This window comes from Heptranchias perlo, chromosome 17 (assembly GCF_035084215.1).
Source record: "Heptranchias perlo isolate sHepPer1 chromosome 17, sHepPer1.hap1, whole genome shotgun sequence".
Classification (NCBI taxonomy): Eukaryota; Metazoa; Chordata; class Chondrichthyes; order Hexanchiformes; family Hexanchidae; genus Heptranchias; species Heptranchias perlo.
In genome coordinates this window covers 3,210,108-3,227,998 of record NC_090341.1, presented here as the reverse complement: position 1 = coordinate 3,227,998, position 17,891 = coordinate 3,210,108, and the positions used below count along the sequence as shown (strand labels likewise).

Here is a 17,891-nt window from a genome sequence, read left to right as displayed (position 1 = left end):
AAAATTGTAGTCTGGACCCTGATGATGTCATCAGATTTCTATATTTAAAGGAGGACTCCGCCAATTTCAGGCGGCTGCCCTTGATGCCTGCTCAGGTTGAAATTGAAGGTGGCAGGACATCTGCTAATAGGTTACCCGTTTCCATCGGGCGGGTAGTATTAAAATCATCCCTTAGCTTTAGGATGTAGGAGAACTCAGGGGCCTGCAGGCACTGAGCAGCCATGACTCACACTTAACAATATCTCCTAGCAACAGGATCAGCACTGCACTCAATACGCAATGCATTCAAAAATAGGTGACCAATCGCCCTGGGTAATCACTCTGTCTATCTGTCTTCCTGTGTGTCTGTCTCTATCTCCTCTCTCTCTTTCTCTCTTACTCTCTCTCTGTATGTTTGTCCATCTCTGTCTCTCTCTGCCTGTGCATGTCTGTCTTTCTCATTCTGCATGTCTGCCTCTGTCGCTCTCCCTCATAGAAACAGGAGGAGGCCATTCAGCCCCTTGAGCCTGTTCCGCCATTCAATCAGATCATGGCTGATCTGTTCCTCAACTCCATTTACCCGCCTTTGCTCCGTATCCCTCGATACCCTCACCCAACAAAACTCTATCGATCTCAGTCTTGAAATCTCCAATTGACCCCCAGCCTCAACAGCTTTTTTTGGGGGAGAGAGTTCCAGATTTCCACTCCCCTTTGTGTGAGGAAGTGCTTCCTGACATCACCCCTGAATGGCCTGGCTCTAATTTTAAGGTTCTGCCCCCTTGTTCTGGACTCCCCCCACCAGAGGAAATAGTTTCTCTCCATCTACCCTATCAAATCCTTTTATCATTTTAAACACCTCGATTAGATCACCCCTCAACCTTCTAAACTCGAGGGAATCCAAGTTTCTGCAACCTATCCCCATAATTTAATCCTTTAATCCTTTAAGCCCCGGTATCATCCTGGTGACTCTGTGCTGCACCTTCTCCAAGGCCAACAAAAGATTTCCATAACCACTGCTCCCATTTTTTTTGTGAGACTGCAGCTTCTGGTATTGGTTCTGCTGTTTCCATTTACAGCTCCCATAGACCCATATTTTGTTTCTTAACCTGTCCCATTATCACCCCCTTTTGCCTCGCACCATCATCCCTTTTGTCAATTAATCACACCAGCAGCTCCACCCTATCACAGACCTTCCCTTTGTTCTTTCCTCCCCCCTCCCCATCCCTCCCTTTCCCTGGCTCTGTATTTGCTTAAAAACTTTAACTCTTTAAGATCTCCCAGTTCTGACGAAAGGTCTTCGACCTGAAACGTTAACTCTGTTTCTTTTCCCACAGACGCTGCCTGACTCGCTGAGCTGCTCCGGCATTTTCTGTTTTTATTTCAGGTTTCCAGCATCCGCAGTATTTTGCTTTTGATTCATTTCCTGAGGTCCAGTGTCAAAACTGAACGCAATACTCCAAATGGGGTCCGATCAAGGTTCTGTACAACTGAAGCATAACTTCTTCACTTTTGAATTCCAACCCCCTTGAGATAAAGGCTGACATCCTATTAGCCTTTTTGATTAATTTTTGTACCTGTCCATTAGCTTTTAGTGATTTGTGCGCATGGACCCCTAAATCTCTCTGCTCCTCCACAGCTCCTAGTCTCTCACCATTTAAGACAATATTCCGATTTATCTTTCTCAGATCCAAAGTGGATGACCTCACACTGCCCCACAATGAACTCCATCTGCCATAGTTTTGCCCACTCACTTAGTCTGTCTACGTCCCTTTGTAACTTTCTGCTATCATCTGCGCAACTTACTGTGCCTCCTAACTTAGTGTCATCTGCAAACTTGGATACACAACTCTCTATTCCTTCATCCAAATCATTGAAATGCTATATATGGTGAAAGGCTGAAACCCCAGAACAGATCCCTGTCACATCATGCCAATCAAACAATGAGTCCTTTATCCCCACTCTCTGTCTCCAATTACTGACCCATGTCTCGAGGTTACCTCCAATATCCGTGCGCTCTCATTTTTGCCAATAATCTCTTGTCTGTAACCTTATCAAATGCCTCCTGGAATCCACGTAGACAAAATCCACGGACACTCTGCTATCCACCATGCTAGTGACCTCCTCAAAAAATTCAACTAGATTAGTCAGACGTGACCTGCCCTTCACAAATCCACGCTGACCCTCTTTGATCAACTGATACATGTTCCAAATGTTCAGTCACTCTGTCCCTGATGATAGATTCCAGGAGCTTCCCCACAACTGAAGGTAAACTGACAGGACAGTAGTTTCCTGGTTTCTTCCTCCTGCCCTTCTTAAATAATGGAGTGACATTTGCAATTTTACATGCCAAAGGCATAATTTCCAAATCTAGAGAACTTTGGAAATTTCTGACTAATAATCGACAATTTCCTCACCTGTTTCTTTTAATACCCTGGGGTGGAAACCATCAGGTCCTGGAGATTTGTTTATCTTAAGCCCAATTATTTTCTCCATTACCATTTTTCACCTAGAGTAAATCTAATAAAACCCTCTCTGTGCATGTGTCTGTGTCTGGCTCCCTCCCTCTTCATCTCTGTATGTCTATATCACTGTTTCTGCTTTATTCTGTCTGTCTTTGTATGTCTGTCTCTCTCCATCTCTCTATCTCTGTGTTTCCGTATTTTTGTCTTTCTCTCTCTCTCGCCTGTTTCTCTGACTGCTTCTTCCTGTCTCTGTCTCCCTCTCTCTTGCTCCCTTGGTGTGACATTGTGAAACTCTCAAGTGACAATGCGAGAGAGCAGTGCGCCATGAGCATTCCCTATTCCTGTTGTCATGTAACTGGGAGCTCAGCAGAAAGTATTTGCTCTTAGACTGGGTCTGACCAATAGTCTAAAGAGTGAAACATGGTAACTGGGGTGTGGGGGAGACTGCAGACAACCAGTGAGTGCAAGTGTCTGCCTCTTTTTTTTGCATTTATATAGCGCCTTTCATGACCTCAGGATGTCCCAAAACGCTTTTTGACAATGAAGTACTTTTGAAGTGTAGTCACTGTTGTAATATAGGAAATGTGGCAGCCAATTTGCGCACAGAAAGCTCCGAAATTGCCTGTGGCACAATTTAAACAAACATTTGAATTACAAACTTTTGAATCATGAACAATGATGATTGTATAAAGTACTTTATGTTCTGCATAATCTTCTATTACAAATAAAGGTGTGTAAACTATTGGGCAACAGGAGTTATCGGTGATATTTAACTCATGTTGGCCCTTAGCACATTAATTAATAAACCGGATTTGGAAACTGAGTTATTCATTGCATTAGTCCCTGCACAGGACCATGTGTACATCAGTATTGAATTACAAGATCTGATTGTGTAACCTTGCCCTTGAGTGCTATATATTATTTCAGCACAAACATACTGTCACCAATCCAATATTACAGTGAGCTACTTCCAATTCACACGCTCTTCATATCGGTGCTGTATGGGAGTGTTTGAAGGGACAGTGTAGAGGGAGCTTTACTCTGTATCTAACCCGTGCTGTACCTGCCCTGGGAGTGTTTGATGGGACAGTGTAGAGGGAGCTTTACTCTGTATCTAACCCGTGCTGTACCTGCCCTGGGAGTGTTTCATAGAAGTTACAACATGGAATCAGGCCCTTCGGCCCAACATGTCCATGTCGCCCAGTTTATACACTAAGCTAGTCCCAATTGCCTGCACTTGGCCCATATCCCTCTATACCCATCTTACCCATGTAACTGTCCAAATGCTTTTTAAAAGACAAAATTGTACCCGCCTCTACTACTGCCTCTGGCAGCTCGTTCCAGACACTCACCACCCTTTGAGTGAAAAAATTGCCCCTCTGGACCCTTTTGTATCTCTCCCCTCTCACCTTAAATCTATGCCCCCTCGTTATAGACTCCCCTACCTTTGGGAAAAGATTTTGACTATCTACCTTATCTATGCCCCTCATTATTTTATAGACTTCTATAAGATCACCCCTTAACCTCCTACTCTCCAGGGAAAAAAGTCCCAGTCTGTCTAACCTCTCCCTGTAAGTCAAACCATCAAGTCCCGGTAGCATCCTAGTAAATCTTTTCTGCACTCTTTCTAGTTTAATAATATCCTTTCTATAATAGGGTGACCAGAACTGTACACAGTACTCCAAGTGTGGCCTCACCAATGCCCTGTACAACTTCAACAAGACATCCCAACTCCTGCATTCAATGTTCTGACCAATGAAACCAAGCATGCCGAATGCCTTCTTCACCACCCTATCCACCTGTGACTCCACTTTCAAGGAGCTATGAATCTGTACTCCCAGATCTCTTTGTTCTATAACTCTCCCCAACGCCCTACCATTAACGGAGTAGGTCCTGGCCCGATTCGATCTACCAAAATGCATCACCTCACATTTATCTAAATTAAACTCCATCTGCCATTCATCGGCCCACTGGCCCAATTTATCAAGATCCCATTGCAATCCTAGATAACCTTCTTCACTGTCCACAATGCCACCAATCTTGGTGTCATCTGCAAACTTACTAACCATGCCTCCTAAATTCTCATCCAAATCATTAATATAAATAACAAATAACAGCGGACCCAGCACCGATCCCTGAGGCACACCGCTGGACACAGGCATCCAGTTTGAAAAACAACCCTCTACAACCACCCTCTGTCTTCTGTCGTCAAGCCAATTTTGTATCCAATTGGCTACCTCACCTTGGATCCCATGAGATTTAACCTTATGTAACAACCTACCATGCGGTACCTTGTCAAAGGCTTTGCTGAAGTCCATGTAGACCACGTCTACTGCACAGCCCTCATCTATCTTCTTGGTTACCCCTTCAAAAAACTCAATCAAATTCGTGAGACATGATTTTCCTCTCACAAAACCATGCTGACTGTTCCTAATTAGTCCCTGCCTCTCCAAATGCCTGTAGATCCTGTCCCTCAGAATACCCTCTAACAACTTACCCACTACAGATGTCAGGCTCACCGGTCTGTAGTTCCCAGGCTTTTCCCTGCCGCCCTTCTTAAACAAAGGCACAACATTTGCTACCCTCCAATCTTCAGGCACCTCACCTGTAGCGGTGGATGATTCAAATATCTCTGCTAGGGGACCCGCAATTTCCTCCCTAACCTCCCATAACGTCCTGGGATACATTTCATCAGGTCCCGGAGATTTATCTACCTTGATGCGCGTTAAGACTTCCAGCACCTCCCTCTCTGTAATATGTACACTCCTCAAGACATCACTATTTATTTCCCCAAGTTCCCTAACATCCATGCCTTTCTCAACCGTAAATACCGATGTGAAATATTCATTCAGGATCTCACCCATCTCTTGTGGTTCCGCACATAGATGACCTTGTTGATCCTTAAGAGGCCCTACTCTCTCCCTAGTTACCCTTTTGCCCTTTATGTATTTGTAGAAGCTCTTTGGATTCACCTTTGCCTGATCTGCCAAAGCAATCTCATATCCCCTTTTTGCCCTCCTGATTTCTCTCTTAACTCTACTCCGGCAATCTCTATACTCTTCAAGGGATCCACTTGATCCCAGCTGCCTATGCATGTCATATGCCTCCTTCTTCTTTTTGACTAGTGCCTCAATCTCCCGAGTCATCCAAGGTTCCCTACTTCTACCAGCCTTGCCCTTCACTTTATAAGGAATGTGCTTACCCTGAACCCTGGTTAACACACTTTTGAAAGCCTCCCACTTACCAGACGTCCCTTTGCCTGCCAACAGACTCTCCCAATCAACTTCTGAAAGTTCCTGTCTAATACCATCAAAATTGGCCTTTCCCCAATTTAGAATTTTAACTTTTGGGCCAGACCTATCATTCTCCATAGCTATCTTAAAACTAATGGAATTATGATCACTGGTCCCAAAGTGATCCCTCACTAACACTTCTGTCACCTGCCCTTCCTTATTTCCCAAGAGGAGGTCAAGTTTTGCCCCCTCTCTAGTCGGGCCATCCACATACTGAATGAGAAATTCCTCCTGAACACACTCAATAAATTTATTTCCATCCAAGCCCCTAATGCTATGGCTGTCCCAGTCAATGTTGGGAAAGTTAAAGTCCCCTACTATTACCACCCTATTTTTCTTGCAGCTGTCTGTAATCTCCTTACATATTTGCTCCTCAATTTCCCGTTGACTTTTTTTTTGATGGGACAGTGTAGAGGGAGTTTTACTCTGTATCTAACCCGTGCTGTACCTGCCCTGGGAGTGTTTGACGGCCAATTTGCACACAACAAGCTCCCACAAACAGCAATGTGATAATGACCAGATAATCTGTTTTTTTAGTGATGTTGGTTGAGGGATAAATATTGGCCCAGGACACCTCAGGAGAACTCCCCCGCTTTTCTTCGAAATAGTGGCCGAGGGATCTTTTATGTCCACTTGAGAGGGCAGACGGTGCCACGGTTTAACATTTCATCCGCAAGATGTTGTCATTGTATCCTGTGACTACCAGGATGGTAGAAGGCGAACTAAATGGACTCTGGCCTTTTCTCGTCCAGCGATTTCTGTGCTCCAGTGCTGACATTTCCCTTTTAAGTGGAGGGAATATTTTAGAATATTTGATCGTGCAGAGTCTGCACGATTCCATCTGTTTGTGATCCAAACTGCAGAAATAGCACGATTTAAATAAACTTTTGAATTACAGGAAGTTAACATTGATGATTGTATAAAGTACTTTATGTTCTGCATAATCTTCTATTACAAATAAAGGTGTGTAAACTATTGGGCAACAGGAGTTATCGGTGATATTTAACTCATGTTGGCCCTTAGCACATTAATTAATAAATGGGATTTGGTTATTCATTGCATTAGTCCCTGCACAGGACCATGTGTACATCAGTATTGAATTACAAGATCTGATTGTGTAACCTTGCCCTTGAGTGCTATATATTACTTCAGCACAAACATACTGTCACCAATCCAATATTACAGTGAGCTACTTCCAATTCACACGCTCTTCATATCGGTGCTGTATGGGAGTGTTTGATGGGACAGTGTAGAGGGAGCTTTACTCTGTATCTAACCCGTGCTGTACCTGCCCTGGGAGTGTTTGATGGGACAGTGTAGAGGGAGCTTTACTCTGTATCTAACCCGTGCTGTACGTCCAGCTGAGAGAGCAGACGGGGCCTTGATTTATTGTCTCATCCGAAAGACGGCACCTCCGACAGTGCAGCACTCCCTCAGTACTGTACTGGGAGTGTCAGCCTGGATTATGTGCTCTAGTCTCTGGAGTGGGACTCAATCCCATGACCTACTAACTCAGAGGCAAATGGTATGTTAGCTTTTATTGCAAGGGGGTTGGAATATAAGAGTAAGGAGGTCTTGTTGCAATTATATAGGGCTCTGGTGAGACCTCACCTGGAGTACTGCGTACAGTTTTGGTTTTCCTTATCTAAGGAAGGATATACTTGCCTGGGAGGCGGTGCAATGAAGGTTCACTAGATTGATTCCTGGGATGAGAGGGTTGTCCTATGAGGAAAGATTGAGTAGAATAGGCCAATACTCTCTGGAGTTTAGAAGAATGAGAGGTGATCTCATTGAAATGTGTAAAATTCTGAGGGTTATTGACAGGGTAGATGCTGAGAGGCTGTTTCCCCTGGCTGAAGAGTCTAGAACTAGGGGGCATAGTTGTAGGATTAGGGGTCGGCCATTTAGGACTGAGATGAGGAAAAATTTCTTCACTCAGAGGGTTGTGAATCTTTGGAATTCCCTACCCCAGAGGGCTGTGGATACTGAGTCGTTGAATATATTCAAGACTGAGATTGATAGATTTTTGGACTCTAAGGGAATCAAAAGATATGGGGATTGGGCAGGCAAGTGGAGTGGAGGTCGAAGATCAGCCATGATCTTATTGAATGGCGGAGCAGGCTCGAGGGGCCTTATTTTTTTTTTACTCGTTCATGGGATGTGGGCTTCGCTGGCAGGGCCAGCATTTATTGCCCATCCCTAATTGCCCTTGAAATTAGGCCTACTCCTGCTCCTATTTCTTATGCTCTTATGTAGGCACTGAGAAACGGCTGACAACCAGGGAAACTGAAAGCGAAGAAAGAAATTAAAAATGTGAATCCTTAAAGCTTATTTTCATTTACTCCGATCGTCTGACCAGGAGCTGTGGAGATTTTGCCCTCAGATGTTTCGTCTATTGCTGTTCTTGCTCCTGTTGTTGTTGCCAGTTCAGTAAATGACAGCTGTTTGTCCATCTGTGACTCCCGATACGCACAACATTCTGGGCACGGCCCGTGAAGACTCGCCGCGGCATCTCTGGCCCACGTGCGTTGACTCCCTCGCTCCCCCCTCATGGCACCCTGAACGGAATAAATCCATCCGTTAACAAGCTACCCGGCCCATTCACACCGTGCCCTTGACGAGTTCTATCGATGCAGCTGTTGCTTGTGGATGTAACATTTGTGCATCATCTCTCTTTACTTAAAAAAAAACTTGGCAGGCTGATTGGAAACAAGCTGAGGAATTCAATCAGCTCAGATGTACCTCGGTGAGACACGGTCTGCGTCAACGCTGACCTATTTAAATAGGAAATCAAAACATTTTGTTGCCCATCATTGTTTAAATCCCCCCGTTCTCCGCCCCCTATCTTAACCTTGCCTTTTCTTCAGCTGAATGGTAAGTGTTATGGTTTATCTACTCCTTCATCGTCACAGCTGGATCTCCTTGCTGATCCCTGTACCCACCCCCCCCCAATCCCAGCACTGAACTGCTACCCCAGACCATCCCATTCTACGGCCCAGTTGAGAACTGCAAAGAATGGGTTTGGATGAGAGTCAAGGTTGGGGAACCAAACCCAAACTCTTCGCAATGGAGCCCAGCATTCGACCAGACCTGGCCGGAGTGTGAGATTTCACTGTTTTCCTTTCCTGAGAAAGTGACTCATCTTAGAATCAGACAATCCCGCAGCACAGGAGGAGGCCATTCGGCCCATCGTGCCTGTGCCGGCCCTTTGAAAGAGCTATCCAATTCGTCCCACTCCCCTTCTCTTTCCCCGCAGCCCTGCATATTTTCTTTTGAAGTATTTATCCAATTCCCTTTTGAAAGTTATTATTGAATCCTGTTTCCACTGCCCTTTCAGGCAGCGCATTCCAGATCATAACAACTCGTTGTGTACAAAAAATTCTCCTCATCTCCTCCTCTGGTTCTTTTGCCAATTACCATAAATCTGTGACCTCTGGTTACCGACCCTCCTGCCAGTGGAAAAAGTTTCTCCTTATTTACTTTCTCAAAACCCTTCAAAATTTGGAACACCCCTAACAAATCTCTGCCTGAACTTCCTCTGCTCCAAGGAGAACAATCTCCAGCTTCTCTGGAGAGAGCTAATAGAGGCCGTTTGACAGATGGTTTTTAGTGTGAACTTCTATATACCATAAATTGTCTTTCGGATGAGACGTTAAACCAAGGCCCCATTTGCCCTCTCAGGTGGACGTAAAAGATCCCGTAGCCACTATTTCGAAGAAGAGCAGGGGAGTTCTCCCCAGTGTCCTGGGCCAATATTTATCCCTCAACCAACGTCACTAAAACAGATGATCTGGTCATTATCACCTTGCTGTTGGTGGGATCTTGCTGTGTGCAAATTGGATGCCGCGTTTCTTACGTTGCAATAGTGACTACACTTCAAAAACACTTCATTGGCTTTTGGGATGTCCTGAGGTCATGAAGGGCGCTACATAAATGTAAGCCCATGGGATTAAAGGGACAGTGACAGAGTGGATATAAAATTGGCTAAGGGACAGAAAGCAGAGAGTAGTGGTGAACGGTTGTTTTTCAGACTGGAGGGAAGTATACAGTGGTGTTCCCTAGGGGTCCGTTTTAGGACCACTGCTCTTTTTGATATATATTAATGACCTGGATTTCAGTATAGAGGGTATAATTTCAAAGTTTGCACGAATCTCAGAAATGTAGTAAACAATGTGGAGGATAGTAACAGACTTCAGGAGGACAGAGACAGACTGGTGAAATGGGCAGACACATGGCAGATAGAATTTAATGCAGAGAAATGTGAAGTGATACATTTTGGTAGGAAGAATGAGGAGAGGCAATATAAACTAAATGGGACAATTTTAAAGGGGGTGCAGGTACAGAGAGACCTGGGGGTGTATGTACACAAATCGCTGAAGGTGGCAGGACAAGTTGAGAGGGCTGTTAAAAAAGCATGGGGGATCCTGGGCTTTATTAATAGAGGCATAGAGTACAAAAGCAAGGAAGTTATGCTAAACCTTTATAAATCACTGGTTAGGCCTCAGCTGGAGTATTGTGTTCAATTCTGGGCATCACACTTTAGGAAAGGTGTCAAAGCCTTAGAGAGGGTGCAGAAGAGATTTACCAGAATGGTACCAGGGATGAGGGACTTCAGTTATGTGGAGAGACTGGAGAAGCTGGGGTTGTTCTCCTTAGAGCAGAGAAGATTAAGGGAAGATTTGCTAGAGGTGTTCAAAATCATGAGGGGTTTTGATAGAGTAAATAAGGAGAAACTGTTTCCAATGGCAGAACAGTCAGTAACCAGAGGACACAGATTTAAGGTGATCGGCAAAAGAGCCAGATGTGATGATCTGGAATGCGCTGCCTGAAAGGGCGGTGGAAGCAGATTCAATGGTAACTTTCAAAAGGGAATTGGATAAACACTTGAAGGGAAAAAGTTTGCAGGGCTACGGGGAAAGAGCAGGGGAATGGGACTAATCAGATAGCTCTTTCAAAGAGCCGGTACAGGCACGATGGGCTGAATGGCCTCCTCCATTGCTGTACCTACTATGATACTATGAAGTCTGTCCTTCCTTCCTTCCTTCCTTTTTCCCACTGCTGGGCTGGTTCCAGCGGGTAGCAGCAGAGACCCTGGGACCTTGGGGTCAGTGTATTTAGCTGACTACAAGTACAAGACGTCAGATTTTCCTTCGAAACAGGTCGCACTCTGCAAAACATCCGCACGTGTAGATTGAAACTAACGGCGGGGAGTGTAATTCATTGAAGACGTCTTTGGGTTCATCTGACTGATGTTCACTTGCGTGAAACGGTCATTAACTCCGTAATTGTCCCTTTGCAACAATTCCCTCTTTTCATTAAACCAGTTAATGCCCATCAGTGGGAACAGGAGTTGTATTTATTACACCAGTCGGCAAGGAATTTCACACATCAGCGGTGAATGAACATCGGATTAATGAATGGGATTAAATCTTGCTTTGATTGAGTTTAAGAGCTGCACCTTCCACACCCAAGCCCTTTCTTTCTTCATATGTTCTTATTTCAGTTGCCCCTGCCCTCTCTCGGCCCTCACTGAGATACTGGTCCACACTGGACGGTGTTTCTGTGGTCAGTGGTCTTCTGAACTGAGTCGTTGAACGACACACTCTTCGTCCTCTCTGTGTTGAAGTGAAGACTCATCGGCCGCCTGCAACTCTAACTCACTCTTTGGCAGGACCTCCCCTCCCCTCCCTCAGTCTCCCCTTAACCTGTAATCGACCGCCTTTTAAACCCAATGACCTCCCGTAACCACAAATTGTTGATTTATCTAATTCTTTCCTCCTGTTCTTCCTAAACATGTGGTGTCCTGTGCCTTGGATATTGGTCTTGTACATGTCTAAATCTATCTACATCTACATCTATGATTCTAGTAGGTCTCCTGCTCATAGAATCATAGATGTAGATGTAGATAGATTTATGGAGAAAAATGAAGAAATTGATTGAAGTCATATATAATTTACATATTTACATACTTATGAAAAGTAAAAACGATAGTTTTATAAACATTGTGGTGTAAGAAAAATTACATATGTAACTGAGTATTACTGAACAATTAATGGAATTGTATATCGGAATATTTTATATAATTGTAGAGGCTGATGAATAAAAGAACGGGAGTTAAAATAAATTAATGTTAAATGTATAAATAGTATCTTACAATGTATTTATGTAATGTGTTTATAAGGTATGTGTGTGTATATTATATATCTACAAAATCTGTGCAGTGTAAATACCTTTCTATAATGTATGTATCTGATTTCATTGTTTAGATTTATTTGTGGACAGATTTCTAATAAATAAAAATGTAGAGGGTTTTATACTTATTGAGAGTCAGTTTCTGCGCTGGTTGGAATGTAAGTGTGAAGTTGGATCTGAAGACGAGGTGGGTTGGGGAGTTTGGATTGAGCGGTGGGGCAGTGTGAGACATTAGGAGAGGAATGGGGCTGGAGTGGGGCTCTGGAGAGGTTAGTGGTGAATGGGAGAGAGGGAGGTGGTGAATGGGAGAGAGGGAGGTGGTGAATGGGAGAGAGGGAGGTGGTGAATGGGAGAGAGGGAGGTGGTGAATGGGAGAGAGGGAGGTGGTGAATGGGAGAGAGGGAGGTGGTGAATGGGAGAGAGGGAGGTGGTGAATGGGAGAGAGGGAGGTGGTGAATGGGAGAGAGGGAGGTGGTGAATGGGAGAGAGGTTGGTGGTGAATGGGAGAGAGGGAGGTGGTGAATGGGAGAGTGGGAGGTGGTGAATGGGAGAGAGGGAGGTGGTGAATGGGAGAGAGGTTGGTGGTGAATGGGAGAGTGGGAGTTGGTGAATGGGAGAGAGGTTGGTAGTGAATGGGAGAGAGGGAGGTGGTGAATGGGAGAGAGGGAGGTGGTGAATGGGAGAGAGGGAGGTGGTGAATGGGAGAGAGGGAGGTGGTGAATGGGAGAGAGGGAGGTGGTGAATGGGAGAGGGAGGTGGTGAATGGGAGAGAGGGAGGTGGTGAATGGGAGAGAGGGAGGTGGTGAATGGGAGAGAGGGAGGTGGTGAATGGGAGAGAGGGAGGTGGTGAATGGGAGAGAGGGAGGTGGTGAATGGGAGAGAGGGAGTTGGTGAATGGGAGAGAGGGAGGTGGTGAATGGGAGAGAGGGAGGTGGTGAATGGGAGAGGGAGGTGGTGAATGGGCGTTAACATAGGAGTTTGCGTTTCGTGTCAGGCATCGGTGACAGCTCAGGGGGCAAATAAGGAGGAAAGGTAGGTATTGCAGAAAGTGTGGTGGTGAATGGTGAGCATGAAAGAGAGTGGAGTGGGAAGGAGCGAGGGGATGGTGATGAAGGAGAGAATGGTGAGTTGGAGGATGCAGTGCTTCCTCCACTTATGTCCTCAATCATTGTGTCTTACCATATTTAAAGAGAAGTATCCACAGCCAGTTGGTACGCGCGGTATAGCAGGCTGGAGGTAGGTACTGGCCGTCAGGGTCCCAGGGGAGGGGGCATGGGATTTAGCAGCGCTAGGGGGCTGGTCTCTCCTAGCACTGGGAGGGGTGGTCCCAGCATTCGGTAGGACTCTGGTGGAAGTGTTGAGCTTTTCAGAATAGGGGACAATCGTGGACTTTAGCAGCATGAGGGGTTTGAGAGGGTTACTGGAGTTTAGCAGCACTAATGGGGAGGTGGTCCTGAAGGTTGCCATTAATGGGGTGTGGGTCCCAGGGTTTTGGATTGGGAGTGGGGCCCCAGGTTTAGCAGCGATTGGGGATGAGCCTCGGGTTTGTTAGCATTGAGACCTAAGGTCTTTCAGCACTGGTGTGGGCATCTCATGCTTTGGTATCACTGGGGAGGGGGTCCGGGAGATTGGCGTCACTTGGGAGGGATCCTGGAGATTGGTATCACTGGGAAGAGGGTCCTGGAGATTGGAATCACTGGGGAGGGGGTCCTGGAGATTGGTATCACTGGGGAGGGGGTCCTGGAGATTGGTATCACTGGGGAGGGGGTCCTGGAGATTGGTATCACTGGGGAGGGGGTCCTGGAGATTGGTATCACTGGGGAGGGGGTCCTGGAGATTGGTTTCACTGGGGAGGGGGTCCTGGAGATTGGCAGCACTGGGGAGGGGGTCCTGGAGATTGGCAGCACTGGGAATGGGGTCCTGAAGATTGGCAGCACTGGGGAGGGGGTCCTGGAGATTGGCAGCACTGGGGAGGGGTCCTGGAGATTGGCAGCACTGGGGAGGGGGTCCTGGAGATTGGCAGCACTGGGGAAGGGGTCCTGGAGATTGGTATCACTGGGGAGGGGGTCCTGGAGATTGGCAGCACTGGGGAGGGGGTCCTGGAGATTGGTATCACTGGGGAGAGGGTCCTGGAGATTGGTATCACTGGGGAGGGGTCCTGGAGATTGGTATCACTGGGGATGGGGTCCTGGAGATTGGCAGCACTGGGGAGGGGGTCCTGGAGATTGGTATCACTGGGGAGGGGGTCCTGGAGATTGGTATCACTGGGGAGGGGGTCCTGGAGATTGGTATCACTGGGGAGGGGGTCCTGGAGATTGGTATCACTGGGGAGGGGGTCCTGGAGATTGGTTTCACTGGGGAGGGGGTCCTGGAGATTGGCAGCACTGGGGAGGGGGTCCTGGAGATTGGCAGCACTGGGAATGGGGTCCTGAAGATTGGCAGCACTGGGGAGGGGGTCCTGGAGATTGGCAGCACTGGGGAGGGGTCCTGGAGATTGGCAGCACTGGGGAGGGGGTCCTGGAGATTGGCAGCACTGGGGAAGGGGTCCTGGAGATTGGTATCACTGGGGAGGGGGTCCTGGAGATTGGCAGCACTGGGGAGGGGGTCCTGGAGATTGGTATCACTGGGGAGAGGGTCCTGGAGATTGGTATCACTGGGGAGGGGTCCTGGAGATTGGTATCACTGGGGATGGGGTCCTGGAGATTGGCAGCACTGGGGAGGGGGTCCTGGAGATTGGTATCACTGGGGAGGGGTCCTGGAGATTGGCAGCACTGGGGAGGGGGTCCGGGAGATTGGTATCACTGGGGAGAGGGTCCTGGAGATTGGTATCACTGGGGAGGGGGTTCTGGAGATTGGTATCACTGGGGAGGGGGTTCTGGAGATTGGTATCACTGGGGAGAGGGTCCTGGAGATTGGTATCACTGGGGAGGGGGTCTGGAGATTGGCAGCATTGTGGAGGAGCAGTCAAGGCTACAACAGGACTGGAGGTTGGACTGTAGATCTAGCTCACTCAGCATTCCTGGGGTCTGACAGTAATTGAGCAGGAAGTTGGGATCTGAGATGGCGAGGAGGGAGTCCCAGGATTGCATAAACTTTGTTTGTATTCCCTTGAGTTTAGAAGGATGAGGGTGATCTAATCGAGGTTTTTGAAATGATAAAGGGATTCAATGGGGTAGACACCGAGAAACCATTTCCTCTGGTGGGGGAATCTAGAACAAGGGGGCACAAATCAGGAAGGACTTTTTCACACAAAGGAGAGTGGAAATCTGGAACTCTCTTCCCCCAGAAAGGTGTGGATTTTCAAGACTGAGATCGATAGATTTTTATTGGGTAAGGGTATCGAGGGATATGGAGCAAAGGCGGGTAAATGGAGTTGAGGGACAGACCAGCCGTGAGCTGACTGAATGGCGGAACGAGCTCGAGGGGCTGAACGGCCTCCTCCTGTTCCTGTGGTGCCCACTCACCCCTCCAACGTCCTACCATTACATTGCCATGCTATTCGCTGGTGACAGCCATGCCTCAGGTCAGTGTGCAGTTGGCACCAGCGAGCCAGGCAGAAGGTTAGAGTGGGAGGGTGAGGTTAGAGCGGGCGGGCTGGGAGATCAGGGGTAGCTGCGCGCTGACAGTGAAAGTTGGGCAGTTGGGTACATGAGAGAGATGGAGGGGAGGGGAGGGGGTCTGACAGTGTTTTAGACGATAGGAACGCAGAACAGTACGTGCTGTCGGCCTGCATCCTGCCCATGACCCATCCCACTCACCCTTTAGCAGCGGTGGGAATGGGCAAAGGGGCTGCAGAGCTGGTAGAGGGGTGGGGAAGCAAAGCCAACTAGAAGGGGTGGAATACAGAACCAATGGAGGTCCCAGACCTGGCAAAATCAGGAAAGGGGCCGCATTAAAAATAAGCCATAACTTAAAATTTAAAAAAATTAAAATGTTCAACAGAACTTACTTGAGCTGAGTAGCCTTAAGTAAACCTTGAGCCAATCAGGAGACAGCCACAGAAGGAAATCGGTAGATCTGTCACATACCTCGGAGACCAAATAATGCAGGGTTCAATCAGAGGCGAGTAAAATCAATAGGAAAGCGACAGAAAAGCGTGACAGGAAAGTGTGACTGAAAAATGCTACAGGAAATAAGTGTTACACAAGACACGAGATTTTAATATGTAACAAGAGATTATAAAAATGGTATGTGTGCATACACTTCCTGTCACCTCAAACGTCACACGTCCTGTGTCACACTCAGTGCAGGTTAATTTTATGCCGGTTTTCACAGCTGACTGGTGACAAATGCTGAGTGCTTCTGAGGTGCAGCCCGAAACTAAGACGCAGATTCCAATCTGCAAAGTTCTCGAACCAAACAACAACCGAACTCCGATTGATCTGAGCTTAGACTTTGTGACCTCAGAGGGGCCGAGCTTCACGCTGGGTTGTGCGCTGCACGGTTGAACGCCACTGCCTTTTACAAAACAGCCTGTCGCCCGACGAGCAATGCCATGGGAGATCCACTAGCCATTTTTTTTAAATGGCCGACAATGGATTCTAACCCAGCTCCTCACCCCAGTGACTAATCACAGGTAAAACCTGAAGTAAAATGCTCCTGTTTTTGGGCCATGCGAAGCTCCACAGCATTAATTCAAACTGCAGCCTGAACTATTCAATATAACAATCGCCAAACAGGAGGGTTCTCTCCCTGTCGGGGAACACTTCAGCAGTCATGGACATTCAGCCACCGACCTTCGGGTAAGCATACTCCAAGGCGGCCTTCGAGACACACGACAACGCAAAATCGTCGAGCAGAAATTGATAGCCAAGTTCCGCACCCATGAGGACGGCCTCAACTGGGATCTTGGGTTCATGTCACACCACACGTAACCCCACCAGCGAACAAATGTTATCTGTTTTTAATATAACGGGTCATTGACTGTCTTCCTTCTCTCTCTTTTTTTTTGGGGGGTTTGTATATTCGGTGGCCTTTTAGGTGACACCTTTCTGTCTGCTCACTGTGATTGCCTTGGCAACGGGCAGTAATCATCAGGCATTGTTCTGTGATTTTCAAATGCGAAGGATTCGAAAATTTCATTTCCACACCGTTCACCTGAGGAAGGAGGAAGCCTCCGAAAGCTTGTGGAATTTAAAATAAATTTGTTGGACTATAACTTGGTGTTGTAAAATTGTTTACAATTGTCAACCCCAGTCCATCACCGGCATCTCCACATCATATTCAATTCTAGCCAGTTACTTTCCACCGATGACTCAGGCCATTATTGCTCAAGATAAAGAATCACTGGATTGGGGGTAATATTCTGGCATGGGTGGAGGATTGGTTATCTAACAGGAAGCAGAGAGTTGGGATAAATGGTTCATTCTCGGACTGGCAACCAGTAGCTAGTGGTGTTCCGCAGGGGTCGGTGCTGGGTCCCCAACTCTTTACAATCTATATTAACGATTTGGTGGAGGGGACCGAGTGTAACATATCAAAGTTTGCAGATGATACAAAGATGGGAGGGAAAGTAGAGAGTGAGGAGGACATAAACAACCTACAAGGGGATATAGACAGGCTGGGTGAGTGGGCGGAGATTTGGCAGATGCAATACAATATTGGAAAATGTGAGGTTATGCACTTTGGCAGGAAAAATCAGAGAGCAAGTTATTATCTTAATGGCAAGAAACTGGAAAGTACTGCAGTACAAAGGGATCTGGGGGTCCTAGTGCAAGAAAATCAAAAGGTTAGTATGCAGGTGCAGCAGGTGATCAAGAAGGCCAACGGAATGTTGGCTTTTATTGCTCGGGGGATAGAATATAAAAACAGGGAGGTATTGCTGCAGTTATATAAGGTATTGGTGAGACCGCACCTGGAATACTGCATAAAGTTTTGGTGTCCATACTTAAGAAAAGACATACTTGCTCTCGAGGCAGTACAAAGAAGGTTCACTCGGTTAATCCTGGGGATGAGGGGGTGGACA

At 46.8% G+C, this 17,891-nt stretch overlaps 2 long non-coding RNA genes across 2 annotated transcripts in view; one reads left to right on the top strand and one right to left on the bottom strand.

Moving 5' to 3' along the window:
* Positions 1 to 6,771, top strand: part of LOC137333983 (uncharacterized) — a 40,268-nt gene extending 33,497 nt beyond the window's left edge. Inside the window, exon 3 of the long non-coding RNA XR_010966025.1 lies at positions 6,272 to 6,771. This is a non-coding gene — a long non-coding RNA (uncharacterized lncRNA). The remainder of the gene's footprint in view (positions 1 to 6,271) is intronic.
* The window catches only part of LOC137333982 (uncharacterized), a 58,838-nt gene extending 42,819 nt beyond the window's left edge, over positions 1 to 16,019 (bottom strand). Inside the window, exon 1 of the long non-coding RNA XR_010966024.1 lies at positions 15,876 to 16,019. This is a non-coding gene — a long non-coding RNA (uncharacterized lncRNA). The remainder of the gene's footprint in view (positions 1 to 15,875) is intronic.
* Between the last annotated feature and the right edge of the window lie 1,872 nt (positions 16,020 to 17,891).